This window comes from Camelus dromedarius, unplaced genomic scaffold, assembly GCF_036321535.1.
Source record: "Camelus dromedarius isolate mCamDro1 unplaced genomic scaffold, mCamDro1.pat HAP1_SCAFFOLD_200, whole genome shotgun sequence".
Lineage (NCBI taxonomy): Eukaryota > Metazoa > Chordata > Mammalia > Artiodactyla > Camelidae > Camelus > Camelus dromedarius.
In genome coordinates this window covers 630,545-653,728 of record NW_026989858.1, presented here as the reverse complement: position 1 = coordinate 653,728, position 23,184 = coordinate 630,545, and the positions used below count along the sequence as shown (strand labels likewise).

The following is a 23,184-nucleotide window of genomic DNA, read 5'->3' as shown; positions in this document are numbered from 1 at the left end:
ATGGTTCCACTAGGGTGGGGTGTGGTTTATTCAGGAGGGATGGGCACTATGCACCAACACTCAGGCAGTCTGCCCTGTCTGGGGCTCTGATCTTGTACCTCCCGCTCCCCAACAGCCCAAAACCTGGAACAGTGGAGCTAAGACAGAGATCGTGCCTGCCTGTTTCCCAGCGTGTAAAAGGGGAATATGAACTCTTCCCAAGGTAGTTCTGAGCGACAACACCTTCGGGTGCTTGGTTCCCAGAGCAACAGGGAACCCAGCTCCGCGTGGGATCAACGGGTGTGATCCCGTAGGGGTTCTGCAGAGGCCTCGGCTGGAGGGCTGGACCAGGGAGGGAAAATTTGAGCTGCGGGCCTTGAAGTGTTAGTGAAGGGTACAGAGGCAGGACTGAATTCTGTTTCAGGATGCCACCAGAGGTAAACCTTTTTCTCTACATCTCTGCTACTCCCCTCCCCTCTCCAGATCCCTCCCTTCTCTCTGCACTTCCTGTCCATCTGTCTCCCTCCACTTTTCTCCTCCTCCCCTCCTCCTCCCATCTTCTCCCTCCCTCACTTCCGCAGCTTCTCTCACAGAAACCTGAGGATCGCTGGCCCTCCTGCGCATGCGCAGTCAGTGCCAGGTGAACCGCGGTTTGGAAGCTCCATCTCCGAGCCGGGGATCTGCCCCAAAATCTTCTCAGCTATGTCGCCCGGTAAGCCTTTAGCTCCTGCCCCGGGGCCGGGGCCTCCGGCTGTGGAAGTGCAAGGTGGGGGGCTCACGGGAAAGGTTCAGGCGGCTGCGGGAGGGCGGTCCACGTGTCACAGCCCACGAGGGCATGATTCAGCGTGTGTTCAGCTATATTGCTCGGGCCAGGCCCCTCTGCCCGCGCCACCTGCCCCGGCGCCCCGGCCACAGCTGCTCAGGGCCAGGTGTGCACCTGCCGCCTCTCGCCCCAGCTGGTCTCCCCTCAGTCTGCGGCTGGAGTCCTCTTCCCCTCTCCCGCCCGCGAGTCCTCTCTTCCCGGGCTTCCTCTCCTCAGCCGCCGGCCCGTCCCCGTCCCTGGGCGGGCTGTGTCCCGGGACGGCGGGGTCTGCGGACCCGGACGGGGCAGCTGGGACTGGGGCTGGCCTCCGAGCGGAGCTGCAGCCCGAGTCCCCAATCCCCCGCTTTCCCTGCCCCGTGACCCCTGGGCTGCCCTCCTCTCCCTTTCCCGCTCCCTCAGGACCAGCTCGGTGGCGTGGGCGCTGCTCCCCAGGCTGAGAGCCTCCGGCCGGCCGTAAAGCCCAGCTTGTCCTGGTGAAGTCTGCAAAAGGGAGCGTCAGTGCTGAGGGAGCTTCCGTCACCTCCCTCAGTGTTTCTGCCCCAGGTAAGTTCCTTGAACACTTTCAGGTGTCATGATGGCGGTGCTTGATGATGTCACGTGGTTTTATACTGAGAGGGATTACAGTGTTGAAAGCAGGACTTGGTTCAGTTAAAAATGAGCTGAAGGCATGAGTATGTGACATCCTCCAGGCTTCCCTCTCCCAGGCTGAAACGTGTGACCGTTGATTTTAGAAAGATAGTTACAGTCCCTAACTAGCCCAGCCCAGCTTGGGTGTGTTAACAGGAACAGCACCACCAGAGGCGTTGGAGACCTAGGGACATTGCAGTCCTAAAGAGCTCCTGGCACACAGTTTGGTTTGTTTTGGTTTTTTCTTTTTCTTAAATTGTGCGGCAGACTAGTTGTATAGAGGGGAAAATAATTGTCAAGAGATTATTTTTCATATAACAGCTTTATTGTGATATTGTTCACACACCGTGAAGTCCATCCATTTAAATGGTACAATTCAGCAGCTTTTAGCATATTCACAGTGCTGCAACCATTATTATTCCAGAACGTTTTCGTCACTTCAGAAAGAACAGTGGAAATCAATGACCTATTCACCCTTACCCAGTGGTGGTTCTAAAGAAGTTTCTTGGCTGTTCCTGACCATAAATTAACTTGCTATATTCCATGAAATATCTGGTAGTAATTCTAATCAGAATTGCATTGAATCTGTCTATCAAAACAGGAAGAATTAATGTCTTTACGGCATAAACTTCTTCTAATCATGAATATATCTGAGACCCTACATTTTCATCTGTCCAGAGCCTGGCCCATGGGAAGTCCTCACTAATTTTGGGGCTTGTGAATGATGAGATTCTATACAATGTTAGTTGCAAATGTAGCCTTTCACAGAAGAGAAAAGTAACCTCAGTGAAGCCAAGTGACTCTCTGATAGTCAGAAAGGGTGACAGTCAGTGCTGGAGTGATACAGTGGACTTGCTGCTTGCAGCCAGAATTTTCCACCACCTACAGCTACGGGGATTACAGTGTTCTTTTATTTTTTTAAAGACTTGCTTTTATTTTTCTAATAATTTTTTATTGAAGTGTAGTTAACTTACAATGTTAGTTTCAGGTGTACAGCAGAGATTCAGTTATAAACATATTCATATGTATATACATACGTTTTAGATTGTTTTTAGTACAACTCATTACAAGAACTTGAATATAGTTCCCTGTGCTATATAGCAGGTCCTTGTCATTTATTTTATATTTATTAATGTGTATCTGTTAATCCCCCTTTTCCTGCCTGCTAACCACAGTTGGCTTTCTATGCCCATGAGTCCATTTCTAGCAGCACCATTTTTCCTAGTTAATATATGCTGCTTGGCTGCTTTCAGTTTCAGTAATTCCATCTTATCTGTGGGCGTTTTTCTTCTGGTGGACCTGTATGTGGTTTGCACACGTGGTAATAGAGATCTGTATTTTGGAGAACTCCAGGCCTCGTGTAGTCCCTGGTAGAGAGCGCCCACTGAGCTGATGCTTGAACTGGGAAAAAAGCATAGTAAATGTTGGTATTTCCACTATAGTTGAGACTTCCAGGTTTCTATAACCTCTCTAGCCAACCTTAATGTTGGCTGCACCCATACTGGGTAATTTGGTGGTACTCCATGGTATGGTGATGTAGAGACAGGGCTTTGTATGCTCCTTCTCTTTCCTTTTTCTAACACTCATTCTCCTGGGCCTCCCAGATCCTCCCACAACAGTGCCCAGGGCTGGCTTGGTGCTGCACTCAGGCAATATTTGTTAATAAGGCCCTTTCCTCATCTCTTCTGAGCCTCCGTTTCCTTCTCTGCACAATGAGACCGTAGACTAGATAAGTCCTTTTCAGTTTCTTTTAAAGCCATGTTTCCTTTGAGAAACAGAAAATGCAAATCTCTCCTCTCATTCCAACCCTTTAGATTTTGATATGTCCTCCAAAGAGTGACATAGTTCTTTGTGGAAAGCTGATGTGATTGTGATTCCAGGTGGCACAGGAAAGACTCTTCAGAGATTTATTGCAGGGAAAGGGCAGGAAAGGAGCAGTATGTCACACTTTCTGGTGTGAGCAATGGAGCAGGGGATTGGGTTTAAATACGGTGTCTGATGTGGCCTCTCTCTAATCTTGCACAATGTGATAAACCTCTCTCCCTCAGTTTTTTCATGTATGAAGTTGGGGTGATAGTATTTTAGGGTTTTTGTGAAACATTATACACATAATCCATTTGTTTCTCGGTAGAAACAAGAGCTGCTAGGGAGTCAGTGATTTCTTTAAAAAAAAAAAAAAATCTTGTCCATAGCACTCTGTCTGTGTGTATTTTGAAGTTCCTGGAAGGTGAGTGTTGAAACTAAAGTCCATCATGGGACAGGTGGCCCATAGTCCTCTATGCCCCAGATTGCCCCCTCCTCCCCAGTCCTCTTCCTCTCAGTCCAGAATGACGTTCCCTAGTAGATTTATACAGAGTTCTTGTGGAAATAGCTTTTCATTTTATTGTTTCACCAAGAAGGGCTGCCATCATGATCTCTGTGGTCAGGTTTTGCTGACCTGAAGGCTATGCAATTGGGGGTTTCTATTTAATAAAAAGAAAAAAAATTACAAATACAAACTTAGACCTAGGGTGGTGACAGGGGCTCTTGGAAGTGGGGGCCATTAGCTTTGTTAGCTTCAGGTGCAGTGGCCTTTGGCCACGAGGACCCATCCTCGTGCTCTGAAATTGGAGGGACCAGTGGGTTCAGTGGGAAATTTGAGTGTATCTCATGGTCTAGGGATTGTCCTATTTGTGCTGTGTGTTCCTTATTTGAGACAGTGAGCTCATTTAACCTCAATAGCCTCTTTAAAAATTAGACTTTTAATTTTGTGATGTAACTTAGATTCCCATGTAGTTGTAAGAGATAATATGGAGAGGGCCTATGGACAATTTGCCCAATTTTCCTTAACGGTTCAATCTTGCAAATTTCGGGTACAATTCATTACTGACTCACTAACCCTTTGAGGTTTATGTTATTGCCCTCATTTCTATTCATGATTAAACTGGGGCTTAGAGAATCACACAGTCCTGCCCAGGTCACACACATGGTTATTGTAGAGTCGGGTGAAAGTGGGCTTGGGATTTCCAGGCAGTACCATTATGATGGTCTGTGGCAGGGAGCAGCATTCACTTTGCTTGTTTATTCATTCAGCAAACATTTATTGAATAAACTCTGTGTGTCAGATGCTTTAATAGGGTTATCAGATTCTTCAGCAGTACTGAAAATCAGGTAATGTTTTCTGTTTTTTAATCTGAGAAAATTAGCTCTGAGAGGTTATAACCCCCCGAAAGGTAATATAGCTGATAAAGGAGGGATAGTAAATTTCTACAGTCCCCCCTTTTTATGCAGGTTGTAACCTAGGCATTTAACATTTGCAAACTTCAGTAATCCAGATAATTTCTTCTAAGGCAATGATTTTTTTTTTAATTGAAATATAGTCAAGTTTACAATGTTGTGTCAATTTCAAGCTGTTTTTTGAATTTTGAATTAAAAAATATTTTTTGAGGAGGGTAATTAGGTTTTTTTATTTGTTTCATTTTTTAAAATGAGGTACTGGGGATTAAACACAGGACCTCATACTTGATAAGCACGTGCTCTACCACTGAACTGTACCCTCCTCCCCAAGGCAAGTTTTCTTATTCATTATTCTGCAGCTTAGGAGTTCAAATAAATTGGATAGAAATCCAGATATTTTGATCCCACTGTGGTTCTTTTCTTTATATTCTGCTTAAAGGGGTGTGGAAAGCAGTTCCTTTGTTCATTTCTTTATTCAGCAGTTTTGAGCACTGTCTTTGCATTAGGGTTTGGCTAGGTGCTTGGAATAGAAAACAAGAAATGACCCTGCTCTGCAGGGGCAGGAAGCCTAGACCAAAAGCTGGGTAATGTGATCCGAACTACAGTAGCCATGTGCAGGCACTGAGGACAAACTGTACCCCCGTCTTTGCTTGGGCTTCCCTTGCCTTCTGGCTGATACACACCAGCTCACCGCAATCCAGAGGGGCCCACAGCCCACAGCAGAGTAAGTATATCGATCTCCTCTCCCCTCTCGGCAGGGGCTGCAACATGAGCACCCCTGACTACGTGCAGTGTGCTGAGGACAATGAGACTCTTCCCGTGGTGGTCAAACCAGTGGGGATCATCTCAGAGGAGAATTTCTTTTGCATCTACAAGCGAATCTCCTTGGTGAGCCAGATCAGACCGTGCAGCTCCCAGGGCGCACTCTGTATGCACTACAGGCACCACTATGCACCCGAGAATGGGTGGGGAATCTTCCAGACCCACAGCAAGGTAGTGGGCCTTGTCACCATTGCCGACTGCCTCTCGGCCAAGGCCTTTGAGAAGCTCCACGTGCAGAGGAGCTGTATGGCACATCGTTAATGACTCTCAGTTCTTTGTGCTGCATAGGTAGGTAGCCGAGCAGAAGCGCACCGACGTGGCCTTCAATCTACGAGGACTGCAGGCTGGTGGAGAAGAGGATCGAGGACTTCACTGTCTCTCTCTTCATCATGCTCAAGTCCAAGTGGCTGGATAGGGCCCCCAACAAGTCTGGGGATAAGATCCCCCTCCTCTGCACCTTGTTTGAGAAGGAGGACTTCATGGGATTGGACACAGACAGCAGGTAAGTCTACTTGGAGGCCCGGCCACCCTCGATATGTGCCAGATTGCTTCCCTATATCCAGGAAGGGATCATCAAGGAAGAGGGCTGTCTTGTAGCCAAGAGTGGATAGAGGTGCAGCCCGCTGGTTTACAGACATTTAAAAGTGAATCCGCCTTTGTTTCAGAGAGATCCTTTTAGGGATATTGGGGACACTTACTCCAGCTTTTCAGCCAGGACCCCTGGTGGGACCCCTGGAGTTGCTGTCCAATAGAGTAGCCACAGCCTCTGATGCTAGGAGAGCTGGGGAGGAGGCTGGTCTGAGCTGACATGTGCTGTAGGTCAAATGAACATCAGATGCTGAGACATCTAATAAAAGGAATGTAATCTACCTTGTTCCTTTCTATATTGATTACATGTCAAATTGATAGTATTCTACGTACAGTAGAATAAGTAAGATCTGTTCTTAAAATCACTTTCTAGTATTTGTTTTTTGTTTGTTTCTTTGTTTACTTTTTAAATGTGGCAACTGGGAAACTTTCTTTACATGGATCTCATTTCATTTCTGTTGGGCAGCCTGTCCTGCGACAGTCTCATCCCTTTGCTTAGATAAGAGATTCTGAATCCCGAGATGCAGAACGAGGCTCTGGTTGAGCTGGGGGTGGACCCGGTGTCTCCTGACTCCTAGGCCCAGTACCTGCACGGCTCAGGTCCTCTCTTCATGCCCGACAGACACCATGCCAGGTTAGGTCATCAGAAACACCGCCAGGGATTTACGAATGAACTCCTTACACAGGAAAAGGCGTGTCACGGAGTATGGGACAGAGCAGGGAAAGGTTCATCCTCACTTTGTCCCTGTGATTAGGTCAAAGGCCTCACTTTGCCTCGAAAGTGCAGATGAGCTCTTATGGGCTGCCTACCCACCACCCCCACTTTCTGCTCTGTTTCCCCGTGTGTCCATTGTGCCGTCCCTCGGGCAGAAGAGGTTGAGATGCTTTGCCGAGAGGTGGTCCCCCTTTGCTGGGGAAAGTGAGGGAAGTTGTGTACCCCCGGCCTATGGCCTCGGGCCTTGAGTCTGGAGAGCAGTTATGGCGGTCTCACAGGTGACGGTCGGAGAACCTAGCACGTGCAGCCGGGTCCGCTGTGGAGGCGGTGATCTGTGATTCTTGAACTTGCCCAAGATCAGATCCTACTTTCTGGTTGTTGGTCAGTTGGAGGAGAAGGTGCCAGAGAATTGAAAAAAAGAATGTCCAGACCAGCCCTGTGAGTGAGAGGCACAGGGGACCTGAGTCCCACCTGCGTGGGGATGCCTGGCAAACTCTGCATAAATTTTCAGTTCCTCCCCGGATATTCCTCTATGGCTTAAGGAAGGGGCAAGGCATGTCGTGGCAATGATCTGTACTTGTCCTCACACGGCCCTGCGATCTACATGTCCGCACTCCCCTTCTGCTCCTTGGAGATGAGGTGGCAGGTTTAGGAGCCTGGGCACTGCTGAAGGCACAGCTGCCAGCACCGGGCTTCTCCCAGACTGGCTCCGTTCACCTCACCTGTCACCTCCTGCTGAGCCCCCAGGCATTAGTCCAGGTAGGTGCATCAGTGCAACGTAAGAAGGGACCAACTTCTCCCCCTGGACAGACTGTTCGGTGAGCAGTGGAAGCCTGGAGCCATGCCCCAGCCCCATGGCCAGTGCTTCCTCTTTTGTCATAGGAGGCACTGGTGACATTTTTGCTCAGCAACTGCTTTGTTCTGAGTCTGTAGACCCACCAGAGAATGCCAGCTTGTTTTTGCCTTTTCAAGTCTGTCCTTGGGATTTGGCAGAGTAGATGGATGTGTGCTTAGCCCATAGCGGTTGACACTGTCACCATTGTTTACCCAGAATCTCGTGTACCAGGCATGGTTCTCGGCATCAAAATACAGCAGCGCATTAAACCTCCCTCCTGGTGGGTCTGTCTGTTGTGGTACAAAAAGCACCCAGCCAGCATCTGAACGTCAGTGAGATAACGCGGCCAGTGAGCTCGGGTCAAGCACGTTCTTCTCCAGTCACTTTTACTCCATTGTTCCTTTTACTATTCTACAGTCATTAATTTATAAAACAACGCTTTAGTGCAGTAGCAGAGCCTAATCCTCTAATGCTACTCTTGGTGGGAGTGAGTAAATCTGTCCAGCCTGAAATGTGACCACAATTTGTAGCTCAAAAGCTGTCTAGACGCATGTAGGTGGAGTTTTGGTTTGGGGCTCTGACCACGTTGGTGTCCTCTGGCAGCGCTGCTCCACACAGGCCCCTGCCTTCCCGGGAGCAGGAGGTGAGGATGGGTCTCACTGTCCCTGCGTCCCTGGCCTCACACACTCACGTAAATTCTTGTACAGGCTGTCAAATTCATTTTTGTTCTTGTGTGTTTCTAATTTTCGCTTGTTCCTCTTTTCCTTTTTCTTTATTCCTTTTTCTCTTGTACTGCCCTTTGAGTATGTTGTTGCATCTGAAAAGGTGGGCTGTGCACACCCTGCATTGGAAATAGCTGGATCGCCCTCCATGCTGTCTCCATCGCTTTAAAAACCAAAAACTTAACAGCTGCCTTGATCCATGTATTATCCTAGACAGCTTTTAATTTTCTAATTTTTTGGAATATTTGCTTTGTTAACACATCACCCACTGGTGTTTGATACCTGTTAAAATCCTTGCTTTGAGGAACCTGTTTAGTCCTCCTCATATTTGGTGACGAATGCGCACTTATTAAATTTGTTCGTTTGTTTTGAAGAAGTGAGATGGGAATTGATTTAGGCGGCTGCTGAAGGATTCTTTTCATGGAGTATTTAAACTTCTAAAGTCAAAGTCTGCAGCACCTTGCTCGATATCTGCTTTTACACAAAAGTGCTCAGCACGCGGTTCCTGGCTGTCGCTGTGTGACGTGCCTGATAGCCCTTCTTGGCCGGTGGTCACTGGTGAGGAAGTGGCATGCTCGGGGGTGAGCAGCTGCAGGGTACGCTGTTGGAGGAAGCAGTCACTTTTTTTTTTTGCATTCAAATTCCCCTATGTCATTTACTTTACTTTGCCTTCATAAAGGGGCAGTATCGGGTCCAAAATCCATGCCACTCTTTTGTTCCCTGTACGAGGCTGGTTTTTCTGAGTATCAGGACAACATGGCCTTCTCCGAAGAGGCTGGCTTACCTGGATCTGGTGGACACAGTGACCTCTAAAGGGGACCGTATGTTCCACTCTGCTTCATCCAGTGGGCATTCAGAACTGGGTCTGTGGTTTGCCTCAGCAGCCGTGGAGGCCTCCCTGCACTGGCCTTTACTTTTAACCCACGTTGGCAGTAAATGGCTGATTCAGTGTCTCTTGCAGCTGACGTCCACCACTGACGGCCATGTAGTTACTTTTCGGTAGTGAGACCCCAATACCCTAGTCAGCCTTGAAGGAAGATGTTTGGCCGACCAAACCTTGCATTCTCACCCCTACCATGGTTCATCTCACCCAGTGGAAGGGTTTGGCCACCACCATAATGCTGACCTTGAGGCTTTGTTTCTCCTTTCATGCTCTGGTCCAAATGTCGACACTGCGTTTTTCACTGACTTGGTCTTTCTTGAAACAGGCCAGAATTTATGAAAGAGTCCACCACATTCTGGGTGGGGAACAGAACAGAAATAAATGTCGCAAATAGAAGGAGTCTAGGCTGTCCGGGTTGGCAATTGCAGGCTGGGATCTGTGATGGCTGGGCTGTGCCCTGGACACAGGCCTTTCCCGTGGCTCCTGAGAGCCCAGGGGTCGGAGTGAGAACAGCCTTGCCTGGGTTCCTCCATTCTCTTCTGCTCACTGGCAGGTGTGTCTGCTAATTAGGAGCTCCGCCAGACCTCGGGTCCTTCAAAGCTCAGACCATGGACGAACCTTGAGTCCCTTCTCCTGGGCCTCCTGTGTGAGAATACAGTGCCTTCTGAGGTGACCAGCGGCAGGAGATGCCTCCTCCTCCAGGGAGCACCATTTGGAGGACTGTGACTCACTGCACCATGCTGTGAGCTTATGGGGTGACGGCCATGGTCCCTGCAGAACCAGACTTGAGATGGGCTTAGCAATGGAAATAACAGGACTGATTCCAGGGCAGGGCTGGTGGGAGGGAACAGGGGATATTGAATGTGACCTCAAACACCTAGGTGGGTGATGGTTCTGTTAGTTAAATGGGGAGCCTGGGAGGTACCTGCCAGGAATTGAATTCCAGAGTAAATGGTGGACATGAGGCATTTTTAAGATGCCATTTGTCATCCAAGCTAGGACTTCAAAGAGGCACTCGGGTCTATGAGCCTGGGGCTCAGGTGAAGGTGCCGGACTAGAGACACACGTTGGGATTTGTCCTTCTTAGCTGGAGTTCACAGCCTTACATGTGGGTTAGCTCTTCTCAAGAGGGCAGACTGAGGCTGAGGGAGGGCAGGGCTGTGCCTCGGTTGGAGGAAAGCCCAGATAATGCAGCTTTGGTGTGTCAGTCAGTGGCATTTGGGATTTTCAGAGCAATGTCATTTATCCTTAAAGGGCCGGGTGGTGGGCAGGGCCAGCCAGGATGAAATATAAAGGGAGGGTCGTGGCCACGTGTGCGTCTTGGGAAGATGCAGAGGCTTCAGGGTCCGGGAGGGGAGACTCCTCAGAAGCTGGAGTTGGATTGGGGAGTGGGGAGAAGGTAGTCACACTTACCTGTGACGGTGGGAAAGAGTCCTAGGGAGTCCCGACCCTACCGGACTCTCTTTCCCATGAACAGAAGGCAATTAGACAGAGGATCTGAGATGAAAAGGGATGGGTGCTGTGAGGGGAGCCAACCTGGAGAATGGTGCTTGGACAGTTCTGGAATAGTCTTCCTGCCAAATAGAGTTAAAAAAACACAGACTCTAAAGAATATTGACAGTAACTGAGGAGGAGGCAGTTTTTCTGGCCTCCTAAGGGTAAGTCATGTATACGGGGATACACAGAAGAATCGGGCAGTCTCTTGCGGGGGCTTGATCCTTACCAGAGGCAACAGTGCAAGTTTAAAGGGGGAGAAGGGCAGCGGAGGTAAACTAGCCAGGCCTTGTGTCAGGTACCAGTTGGCCGCCCTAATTGCTTGTTCCATTCACATCCATCCCTCCCATGTGGGCGGTGGCAGCCCCCTTTTGCGGATTGACAAGACTTCTCAGAGGGGTTAAGGTATCGGTCCATTTAGCGGCTAGTAAATGCTGTAGCAGGATTCAAGCTGGGCCTTGTCAGACTTAAGGGGCATGTTTTATCTACTAATTCCGGTACCTCCCTGTTGTACCTGGAATGGTGAAGTGGGTCAGTTTTGGAGCCTTTCAGAAAAAGTGCGATTTAAGTGCCTCAGGACTGTTTCACAAAGCTCAGTGTTCTTTGATTGTTCGGAAACAAAGCAGTGCTTTACGCCCCACCGATGTAAGGTCTTACTCCTTTGACGATGACGTGGTTGCAAATGACATACAGGTGCAAAACCAGACTTAGCAGCTTCTGAAGGGAAACTCTCCAGTTCTTCCTTGATCCGCTGTCTTCTGCGGGATGTAACTCTGCTGCAGCGTAAGCCTGAGTTTTCCGTATGGATTGAGGGTTTGATAACCAATGTTAACATAAAACGATCAGATGGAGAAAATCGACGTTGGCAATTTATTTTTGGGTATCATTAGACAAGATGCACTATCGGTTAATGGCCCATATAACGTATGAAATTGAGTACAGAACATTGCATTTCTTACTTTCTACTTAGAACTGTGTTCCATTGTAAGGTTGTCTGCTTTGAAAATTCAGCTCAGCCACTAGGGCGCCTGTCAGTGTGTTGGTGTGATTGCTTTTACACAGTGCATGTAATCTGGGCTTCCTCAACCCCAAACACTCCAGTGCAGAATCATGGGCTGTAGCAATCACTTAGTTATACAAATACTTCTGAAACTATGATTCCAAAAAAAAAAAAAAAAAAAAGGAGAGAGAGATTGCCTTTATCAAAGTTCCTTTGGAATTAAACTGCAAACTGTTGTTGAGCAGTTCTGGCTTGCTTTATATATGAATATATACATTTCTTTGCATGTAACTTGGTTTTTGGACTAGAACACCAAGCTCTTGTTTTCCATGAGCCACAAAAATCGTAGCCAAATGACACACGTATGAAACATTTTATTCCTTTTTTCTGAGAAAGGATACTTAAATTTTGAACTTAGTCTCTGATTTTGGTTTTAGCTCTTCCCTACCCTCTTGTCATCTCACTCCTATTTCCCACGTGGCCACCAAGATGTCATGGTCTCAAAGGAGTGGGTGGACAAACACCATTTGTTCGCCATGCACTGCTGCTCTAGATGAAGCCCAGCCAAGAACTAAAGGACATTATCAGAGAGGACTTCCTGGAAGAAATGGGCTCTACATACAGTTCTGAGGACAGAGTAAGAGTCAGCCAGGAGAAGGAGTCAAGAAGGTGGCTCAGGTGGCAGGTGAAGCCCGGGCAGAGACATGGAGGCTTGTGGGGTGGGGACCCGGGGAAAGTGCCCTCTGTGGTCCAGGGTGAATGGTGCCCTTACTGGGGAGGACAATGGAGAGGACCTGGGAGGAGGGCTTTGGAGGAGCTTGGGTTTTACTAAAACTGACCAAGGAGGCAGTGAAGGGTGTCAGCAGTAAGTGACTCTCAGGAAAGGTACTTCTGGTTTTGCTTCTGATATTCTACAGAAAGAAGGGCAGGGATGGGCGAGAGCAGGTAAGTCTCTCCCTTTGAGACCCATCCCGTCATTCATTTATTCATAACATGCGCAGTTCTGAGTGTCTAGGGGAGAGTGAGCCCACATTAATAAGCAAAATTTATTAGCTTCTTGGGAGCTTAGAAGTGTCAGAAGTTGACTTAGCCTAGAATGTTCTAGGAACAGAGGAACAAAGTGCCGAGGTTGGAGGGAGGGAAGGCTTCCTTGAGAAATAGTCAAGATGAGCCTGGAGGCAAGTGGAAAGTAGGAGCAATTCAGGGGTCCCCTGAGGTCACTGGGGACCATGGTGCTGAGGTGAGGCTTGGCGAGCAGGGTCAGGGTCAGGGTCAGGGTCAGGGGTGGGGCTAGAACTCTACCAGGGAGCCTCTGAAGTGTTTGAAGTGGGGGTTGATGTAATCAAATTTGTGCTTTGGGAAGGCTGCCCTGGCTATGTGTGTGTGTGTGTGTGTGTGTAGCGGGGAAGAGGGGGAGGGTGCCACCAACTGGGGGGGGCATTAGAAGACCATTCTCAGGCTGGGAGGCGACCAGTGGGAGAGGGACGTCGGGGTTGCTTGGGGAAGTCAGGGGCAGTATGGATGCCGGATTTCCTTTTGGGGAGGGCTTGTTAGCGGGGCCGCCCTAGCGGCACCTTGTGGCTGGAAGGAAACAGATGGAGGTCGCCAGGTGGACTTTCCACTTCTCTCCTTCCCTGCCTTGCCTGATGATCTTAGCTCAGCCAACATTTGGAACAGAAGAGGTAAGTTCTAGGGTAGCCCAGTACTTTGTTCCGCTCGTTCGAATGAGATCTGATAGGACATAAGTTTGTGTTCAGATCTGCATGTTCACTTAGCTAGAAACGTCCCGTCTTTTGGATTTCCATAGGGGTTTTTATTCTTGATAAAGATTGCTTTCTTGGTGAGAGGAAATTTAATACAGCTGTTGTTTTTCTCAAAAAGAAATCATATCTTTTAAGAAATTTAGCATTCAAAAGAATCAGAATATTTAAAAATGATAAAGTAAGGTTTTGGTGTAGTTTCTTTGGTTTCTGAGTTAATGTGGAGTTAGAGCCTTTGCATTACTTAATAGCACATCCTTGTCAGTATTTAAAGAGCAGTTAGTGAGCGCCACAGGCCCCACCTCTCAAAGCATCGTTAAAGTTTGCTCTGAAATAGTGAAGTCATACAGTTCTTGTTTGCAGAAGCCAAACAGTTGGTTTATAATATGCAGCATAGCTCCCTTTATAAAATAAACATAGGATCAACATTAAGAAAGTGGAAGATAATTGATTTTTTTTAAAGCTGAAACAAAAACTTTCTTGTTCTAATGTTGCAACTGGAAATTTTGAAAAGAAAAATCCTTCTGTAATATCATCTACTTGGAATACATATAAACCTTTCACGTTTGAAAAGTAACTGCGCAGTGGTTTTTGAAGTCAGGAGAATTCCACATCAGATACTGGCAGTGATGGTTGCTGGTTTTCAATGGAAGAGCCCAAATTTGCCTTCTTAGCTTTTTTTCTTTTTTTTTTTTTTTTGTAGTGAGCGGGTTGAGTAGTTCTTTGCCAGCATGATTTTGGGGCAATTTGGGGGCAGATGTCATGCACCAGCAGTGAGATATTTCCATGCATTTTACTTTCTTGACATCAACAGGGTACATGTTGGGTTTATACCTGCAGGCTGGGATGCTGAAGTACTCCCTGATCCATCACCGTTATGTCCTGGAGCTGCTCCGGTCAGTGAATGATTTTCTGTGGCTTGCATGTAAGGTGGTCTGATGCAGATGATCAGATGTGTAGTTAAAATGCTATTACTTGAAATAAGAGAAACCAACTAACATGGCTCTAAAAATACAGGATGAGGGATGAGAATTACCTGAGCTGCTTGCAGTAGAGAGTCTTCTCAGATGACACCCTCACCGTGATTCCTGCCAATATCAGCCCCAGCCATGCACGGTAATCCTGCCGAAGCAAGCATGCACTTTGCTCAGAAACGCAGTGAATTTCCTTGTGCCTCCATTGGTTGGCTTTTTTTTTAAGGTACATCTTGCCCTTTGTTTAAATGCCATCCCTGTTATTCACATTTTTCACTCATTGTTCTGGACCTCGTCCATACATAGCTGCTGAATGGATGAAAAGAATGTAGTATCTCCATGTAGTGGAATATTATTCAGACGTAAGAGTGACAAAAAAAGAAAAAATAAAAATAAAAGGGCAGATGAAAAAGGGCTCCTGTTCTGGGAAGTCCACCCTGTCTGCTCAACCCGACCTTTTATCTTTGAAACCCAATCCATTATATTCCACTATACTCTTTTTGACAGTACTTACCACCTTCTAATAAACTTTAACATTTTCAAAAAAAAAAAAAAAAAAAAGAGGGAGATGCTGATACCACTTCAACATCTACGAGCCTTGATAACAGCATGTTAAGTGAAAGGAACCAGACACAAACGGCCACATATTGTTGATTTCAGTGATCTGAAATGCCCAGAAAAGGCACATGCAGAGGCAGAGAGCAGGTGATGTTTGAAAGGGGCTGGGTGGAGGGGTGTTAGGGAGTGACTGCTAGTGACAGGGGTGCTCTTCTCGGGTGATGAAGTGTTCTGGAGATAGATGGTGGTGAGGGCTGCACAACCGTGAGTGTGCAGAAGACTGCTGAGCGCTGTCTCTGGGAGTGCCTGTTGTTGGGGCGGCTTTATTTTGACCTCATCCTACAATGTGAAGAGTCATCTTCTGCTGTGGCCTTTCTACTCCTGTGAGTGGTGAGGGTCAGACACTTTGCAGAGTCATGTTTCTTTTTTCACCCTTGCTAAGTGTAGGCAAAAAAGGTTTAAGCCTGAGAAAGTGCTCCATCTGCAGAAATGTCTTTTAGTTTTGCATGGTGTAAAAATCTTGAGAGCATTTAATCGTTGAGGACAGTCTGTGGGGGGAAAGAGCCCGTGAAGCCTGGGTGAGACCTGGAAGAGCCGTGCTTCCCTTCCAGACACGGGTGGGGACTTCACCCCCGTTCAGGCAGTGAAGGGCCCAGACCCGTGAGCGGAGTTGACACTCGTGAATATTTACGTGTATTCGCTGCTTCATCTTGGATATTAATTTCAAGCTGAGTCAGTTTGTGGCGGCAGCCTCATCCTACATCAGGAATTTATAGTATCTGCTCTTTGAGGTGAAGACCAGACAGACTTGATTATTTAACAGTCTCTCTTGAATTGATATCTCAGATTCCTTTGTCAAAAGCAAAACAGCAGAAATACAGACGTCCTTTAATGCCGATGTGACCTGGAACGGGTTTAGTCTCAGTGCCTCAGTAGCCTTGTCTGCGGGTGGAGAACATGATAACAATGCTTCCCTCAGAGGGGCTGGGGAGGGGGGAGTGAGAACCACAAATGTAGGACTTACACGTGATGCTCATGAATGACCGAATTTAGTGCTCTCAGCCTGGTGAGGCCTCAGGGGCAGAGATGTCAGAACAGAGCAGTCCTAGCCGGAACTCGATCCGTGTTGGCAGCTGTTACGATCACTATCACCACTGTGGGTTATCAGGTAGTTTTAAGACTTGGTAATATGAATTCTTGAATAATGTTAAAAGACTAGACATCTCAGACCCAGTTTACATAGTTCTCAAGAATTCCTCTGAGAAATGGATGTTTTTTTCCCCATCTTAAATCTGAGTTGTGTCTCTAAAAAAATTCTGTATTCCTCCATCATTTTGCTTTAATTCTCCATTTCTTAAAAAATTTTTTTAAATGAAGTTACTGGGGACTGAACTGAGGGCCTCGTGCATGCTAAGCACATACTCTCCCAAATGAGGTATAATCTCCTCCCTTTTTTTTTTAAACTTTAGTTTCTTAATATTCAGAGTTTAGAGGCCTCTAATTCTTTTTCTGGAGACTTGTCCATGAACCTGTAAATCTATAATTAATGGACAAAACTTGTTTTATTAAAAAAATCAATAGAATATTCTGCAATCCATCCAAAAGGGAATGCTCATTGACATAAAATGTTTCTCCTTTATGGTGATTTCTCCTTTTTGGTCTAGCTTAATTTATTAACAGCCATCCTCATCATCATAATGACCAAACTCTCTGTGACTGGACACTTACCTAAGGCTAAAATGCTTTCCTCATGTTTTACTTCATAGCAGGTGTTTGAGGGTAGGTATCAGTGTCTCCTTTTTTGCAGCTGAGTGATTGAGAGATGGGCCAGCTTGTCCCAAATCACACGCAGCTGGTGGTGTCTAGCTCGGTGCTGGAATCCAGGCTGCACAGGATGCAATCTCAATTGCTCCTCTAATCAGCCTCCCATTGAGTGGTTTCCCGAACTCCTCTGAGTCCATAAATGACCGATTTTAGCGATCTCAGCCTGATGAGGTCTTCAAAGGAGAGACACCAGTGAGAATGTGAGACAGACTGGCATAAATTAAAATTGTACATTTTCACAAATGTTTTATTCTCAGGTAATGACTTAAAAAGGTAATTATTTTTTATTTTAGTGCTTTGTAAGCACTAAAAACAAAACATTTAAAATAATTATTGTGCAAAAGAGAAGTGGGCTTTGAAAATCCAACCGGTGCTAATGATGTTACAGTTTTTCTCTAGGGGAGCTTATTGACTGAAAAATTTACACAGACTGAATTGTTTTTATGTAGCCTTAGTATGGAAGAAAAGATTGTCAGTGAGTATTGTAAGTAAAATCCTTACTCTTTTCTTTCCTGATGATGAATATGTTAGTTGTTTTCATGGCTGAAATACATTTCGTTATTTGTGAAATTTGAGTAATATCGTTTACCTTGTCTGACTGTGAGAGTTAGACTCCTTGTATACAAAGCACCGTAGAGGTGCTTAATAAAAACTTGCTGTCACAATGACTGATACTTTAGAAGTATCAACTCTGAATACTAAAAAATGTAGCTTATTTCCGATGCATATTCAGTATGTATATATATGATATATATGAATATGGCTTAAAATAACGAGGATTCAGTTTTTTTTTCCTTAGTGCAGTATGAAGTTTTAATGAAATCTGTATCATTCTTGTGAGACAGGGAATACTTAAATTGCCTTAAGCAGACGACCTAGAAAATTATTTACACAGAATGTGTAGTGTTAAAGCTCAAAATTAATGTTGCCGTGTAAACATCCACTCAGACTTTTAAATTCGTGGGATTGTGACCAGAAACATTAAGTTTAGAAAAATCCGCATTGATCACTTTCAGGGAATAAGCTTCTCTCATTTGTGATTAAAGAAACTTTTGATATTTTTTCTGCACTCTTAACAGGTTTTAAAATATCAACATTTTGATTAGACATGTCACATTTTTAATAGAGAGAATAAAGCTCAGGCTGTTTTAATATGTAAATAAATGTTTTTTTATTTCAACAAACTTGTATGATTTCCTGGCCCTTTGAGAAGTATTTTGCAAGATACTTTGATTACCTGCTGTTGGAAAATTACAGACGTGACTTTTATGAATATAGGCCTAGTACAGATCTGTTGGTTTTTGCTACAGTGCAAGACATGAGGCCTAGGAGAGCTTTGCTGAGGATTGCCAGGAGGACATATCCAAGGTCTCAGTCTCCCCTCCTGTAAAATGAAGTGGCTGGACTGGATTATTTCCTCTTCTAAGATGAGTTTCCATGAGCCTGTGTCTTTTGTTTATATTCAGGAGTATTAGCAATATCAGATTAAATACTGACTACCCCTTCCTTCCCCCAAAGCAAAGTGCAGTATGTGGTACACAAGCTTTTAGTTACCTGATTCTCTTTTCTGATCTTACAGGCAATTTTTGTGTTGCATGTTTACCGGGAACCTGGAAGGTATTTTTAGCCGTAGGTGGCGCTGTTGCACCTTCTTAGAGTCTTAATTTTCCTGTTTATAAAAGAAGGTTTAAAAAACATGATTTTATTTTGATTTCTTCGCTTAATGCTTCAGAATAGCACAATGTCCATTGTGTCTGTCTACCTGGAAAAATTATTCTGCTTATATCTTAGTTTTATTCTGTCATCTCGCTGTGAACATTTCAGACTTGCTGTGCAAACAATGGCAAAATCGGACTTTTCTTCCAGTGTTAGAAATCAGTGGGCCGGGATTTTATAAAAGAGCAAGAAGCGGCCTCTGGAGCAACTTAAAGCTAAAAAGTGTGTTGAGTTCCCTGAGAATTGACCCCGCCGATGTGTGTTAATTGGTGGGAGATGACTTGGTACATATACAAAGGGGTGTAGTTTTTTGACTTGGATTTGTGTGCACGTGCTGCCACTGAACCACGTGAGCCTGAGTCAGTTCGTTCTGAGTTTTTCCCTCGTCTGTGAGATGGGGACGCTCATATCTGCTTTGTAGAATTGTGTGAATTAGAAGTTATGTGAAGTGTTTACCACAGTGGGTATGTCAGGAGGGCTCATAAACTTTAGCTGCTGTTTTGTGTGAAGCATTCATTTGATGGTCTTTGGCAATTACTAAGAAACAGGAAAATAAGAAAAGCTGGTTTTATGACGAAAGATATTTGAGGAGGTTCCATAGTTCCTATACCCATAATTTAGCATCAGCAGAGTCAGAACTGTTACACAGTCGCCCTGAAACAATGTTAAGCCTCAGAATTTTTTGTTACTTCATATATGTTGGGGCCTAAGGGGATCCAATAATATACATATGTTGTCTCCAGCACCAACTGAGAGATGACACAAAAGAGTAGACAGGCGATAAATGTCTTATTTTTTACTGATGAAGCCAAGTTCTCCATGAACTTCAGGGCTGTGGGTAAATGAGTGTCGTGATACAGTGTCCCAGAAGTAGAGACTTACCCTCTCCCAGGTATCTCTGGGCCACAGCGAGCCTTCCCTTGAGAGGATCTGCCCCATCATGCACAGGGATGTCCTGCCATGGAGCGGAGCATCCAAGGTGCTTCCCAAGGGTGGCCAACCCTGGAGGGAAAGGAAGGGTTTCACATGCCCTGCTTGTCTCCCTGGAATCACACCTCACTCTGTTAGTGTGAGGAGGGCTAGCTGTGTGGAAAGGGGTCAGGGGTGTGAAGGGAGATGCACTCTCCATGGCCCAGAGGAGTGGGGAGGAGGTATCACCTCCCTCAGTTTAAAGACGTGGTGGGATGGAACAGAACGGTGCACCCCAAGATTTTATAAAAGGAGAAATAAGGGTTTTCTTTGGGACTTAGACTAGCCAGGACACACAGAAGATGATTAGAAGGGAGACTTGTAAACCACTGTAATATTAATTTGACATTTGTTGAGCACCAAAAAAGTGCTACATTCTTTTCTGAGCGTTTTACAGAAATGTATCCTTCAATCTTCTCAACAAGCGAGTAAGAAAAGTTTGATTTTTATCCCAGCTTTACAGTGTGGAAATTGAGGAACACAGAGGGTAAGTTGGCCAAGGTCACAGAGCTAGTAAGTGGTAGAGCTGGTATTTAAACCCTGGCTGTCTGGTTTTGAGGCTCACAGAGACGGGCTTTGGGTGTTTAGATGTATCTGCATCCCTGGATTTCTGTACATCTGTGCATCAGTTAGCCCAGAAAGGACAGAGAAAGGAGTCACACAGTTGCTCACATTCGTGTCTCGGCCACTGTCCACGAAGAGTGCACCGTGATTAGCGTTGTTTTCCAGGCAGTAGATCTGTTGGTATAACAGAAATTCAGTCCATTGAATTAATCTAGAAATCCTTACTGCTCTGCTTCTGTCCACGCTTGCCATGTGACTGCCTGCCCGTGATTGGGCCATGGAGGAGAACATGTACTCATGGTTGAACTCTGATATTGCAGTCTGGTTCATATTTTCACGTCTTCTGTTACATTAATAAGTTAAATTTCTGGTTTTCTTGCATCAGTGTCTCATGAGTTTGGTTAATGTGAAACCAGTCCATGGGAGCCCAGGGGTAAAGACAGTATAATTTCTTAGCACGTTGTGGCACTTCTAGCAGTGCACACCTGACTGGAGGATGTTCGCGTTCCTCAATGATTTCTCCCAACTGCAGGGTCCTCTCTCATCCCTGGATGTGACGCTGGGAGCTCTCTGAGTAGGCCAGTCAGAGGCCATGTCCACCAATCAGAAAATGATGAAGTACCTGGAAGTGGGTTTAATAGAATAAAAGGGCTTCCAGGTAGTCCGAAGGGCTGTTCGAGTAATTTAGTGAAAAGCTATCCACTGTCTGTGGTTGAGCTGCTTCTTTGCTGTTGAAAAGTCTGGATTAGATGAAGGGATTTTAAAAAGCAGAAAGGAATGATTTCAGGTGGTATATCCACACCGGGGAGAATTGATGGATGACCGCCTGTGTGAGGCATAGACAGAGTCTTACAAACTTAATAAAACAGCTTTAAAAGCTCTGCCATCTGAGTGCACTTCATAAGGGGTCCAGATCATCACTGGTCTTGCTGAGAGGGCAAGTAACTGATGATGGCAGAAAGGACACGGAGGCATCTAAAAGGTCTCAGTCACGTTCACTTTTTAAAGAATGTGGCACAGTGTAATATATTTGAGCTGGTATTCCACTGAAAAATTTTTAGTGTTTTCTGGGACTCCCCAGTTCCCCAAGGTTCCATGCAGCTGGGTGTCCCCTCAGTACAGCTCTGTCAGCTTTTGCCTTGGGCTGACGTGGTGTCACGGGGAGCAGGACGGTCAGCGTCCCCGGCTCCTCCGAGCTTCGTCTCCTCATCCTCAGTGCCGGGTTTCTCATCTGTGTTTACTTAGTAGGGTTGCTGAGAATCACACGTGATGGTTGTCAAGGGTGATTTGTGGTTGTCTCTGTGATTGGCATAAAGTCAATATTTGATAGAAACACTTGTTTTTTTTATTCCAATTGTGGCTCCTAGATTGAAGTGGTTTTTATTTGAATTTTTTAATAACTTTACTCATTTTTAAATAAGCACTTATTTTTATTTATTTTTTTGGAGGTACTGGTGACTGAAGCCAGGATATTTTGCATGCTAAGCAGGTGGCCTACAACTGAGTAACACCCACCCTCCTTGTCTGCACTTAAAAATAAATATTGCAATACACAAAAGAACTCTTAACACCATCATGGGACATAGTCTCTGTATAGGCATTTGAACATGTATACTATATCAAGAAGAATAAATGTTGTTGGGACAAACCTTTCTGAATCTGTTAATGTGCTTAAAAAAGATCATAGCTAGTGATAAACACGAGACTTGGATCCAGTACTTCTTAGGGTCTGTTTTGTCATCATGGGAAATTACATTCTACAGAGAAGGCTAATTGGGTCTCTTTGATAATTGGATGGTTTAGCAGATGATCAAGGCTTTCAAAAGCTGACAGTTTTGTATTTTAAACTAACTACAAATTTATCTTCTAGAAGTTGGAAGTCCTAAGCTTGTGAAGTGCCCAGTAATCCAGGGGGAATATGTCTGTGTCCCTGTGAACGATTGTGTGTGTTATTTCAGGAATGTAGAAAGAAGTTCCATATAGACTTCTGATATATTACTCCTCTAGTTTAAGCTGTAGGCATGTATTTACACAAATAAATTGATATTCTTTTGTCATTTGGCATATTGGTGGGAATAAGTTGTTCTCATACTTGTTTCAGAAGGGTTGGGGAGCATGAGCTTAGAAAACGGGAGGAGAAAGAGGCAGGGAGGCACTTCACACACTGCAGGATGTGAGAAACAGTAGCTTTTGTTTTCTCTTTTATTCTAAAGCAAACTGGCACTGAATCGTAACATACTATTACTCAGAATTTCTTTTCTAATCAGATACAAGTGCCTCAGATTTTTCAAGGCAACATGAATGATGAAATGTGTTTTAGCATTTATCTTTAAAAGTAGTTTTATTTTTCAAGGAAAAGGGTATAGTTTGTTCTTTCTTCCAGCGGTACATGAAGTTCTCATTGATCCAGGTACATGATCTATGTGCTTAGTTTCTTTGGGTTTTTTGTTTTTTTTTTTAAGTGCTTGTTTCATTGTGGTGTGAATGAATGTTTAAAATTTCTGGATTTTAATCTTTACAACATGCTGATTTATCAGAACTTTTAAAAAACTGATTGTTCTTTGGTCCTTGTTTGATGGGGCACCCTATTGATTACTGTTGTCTGATAAAGAGAAAAATTCTTCCTCTAGCCTGCAGATCATTAAGTGAATGGTTTTCAGTGTGCCTTTAAATTTCCTTGAATGCATTGAGCATGTTTGTCCAGTGAATTCTGTATTAACTCATTCTATTGACTTTGCTTTGTTTCTGTGGCTTTTGCTCCTCTCCACAAGAGTTTGAATTCTCTGTTGCATTTTGTATACGTGTTCTTAACAGTGGAAGAAATTTTGAATATTTTACAGAGGTGGGTTTTCCTAACCCCTCTGAATGCCTTCTGTAATTGATACAACAAAAATCTGTTATTGCACTGCTTCATTATTTCATACACTAGTTTTTGGCTTAATCAGAAACAATGACAGAGTGATAATAAAAATAGGAAAACCTTCCTTCCTTTGAATAATAGAAATCAGGTGGTCAGGCCCACCCATGCTTTACTCTCATGCCATTGTGTATCATGATTCGGAGATGGAGTTACTTCAGGTTTATAGATTTTTGTTTAAACATTTGTGTTGAATTC

The 23,184-nt window shown here is 45.1% G+C and overlaps 1 long non-coding RNA gene across 1 annotated transcript in view; it reads left to right on the top strand.

The window, feature by feature from the left end:
• The first annotated feature begins 625 nt into the window (after positions 1–625).
• LOC135320992 (uncharacterized) overlaps positions 626–23,184 on the top strand; it is a 97,552-nt gene continuing 74,993 nt past the window's right edge. Inside the window, exons 1-3 of the long non-coding RNA XR_010380341.1 lie at positions 626–691; positions 1,202–1,345; positions 5,756–5,969. This is a non-coding gene — a long non-coding RNA (uncharacterized LOC135320992). The remainder of the gene's footprint in view (positions 692–1,201; positions 1,346–5,755; positions 5,970–23,184) is intronic.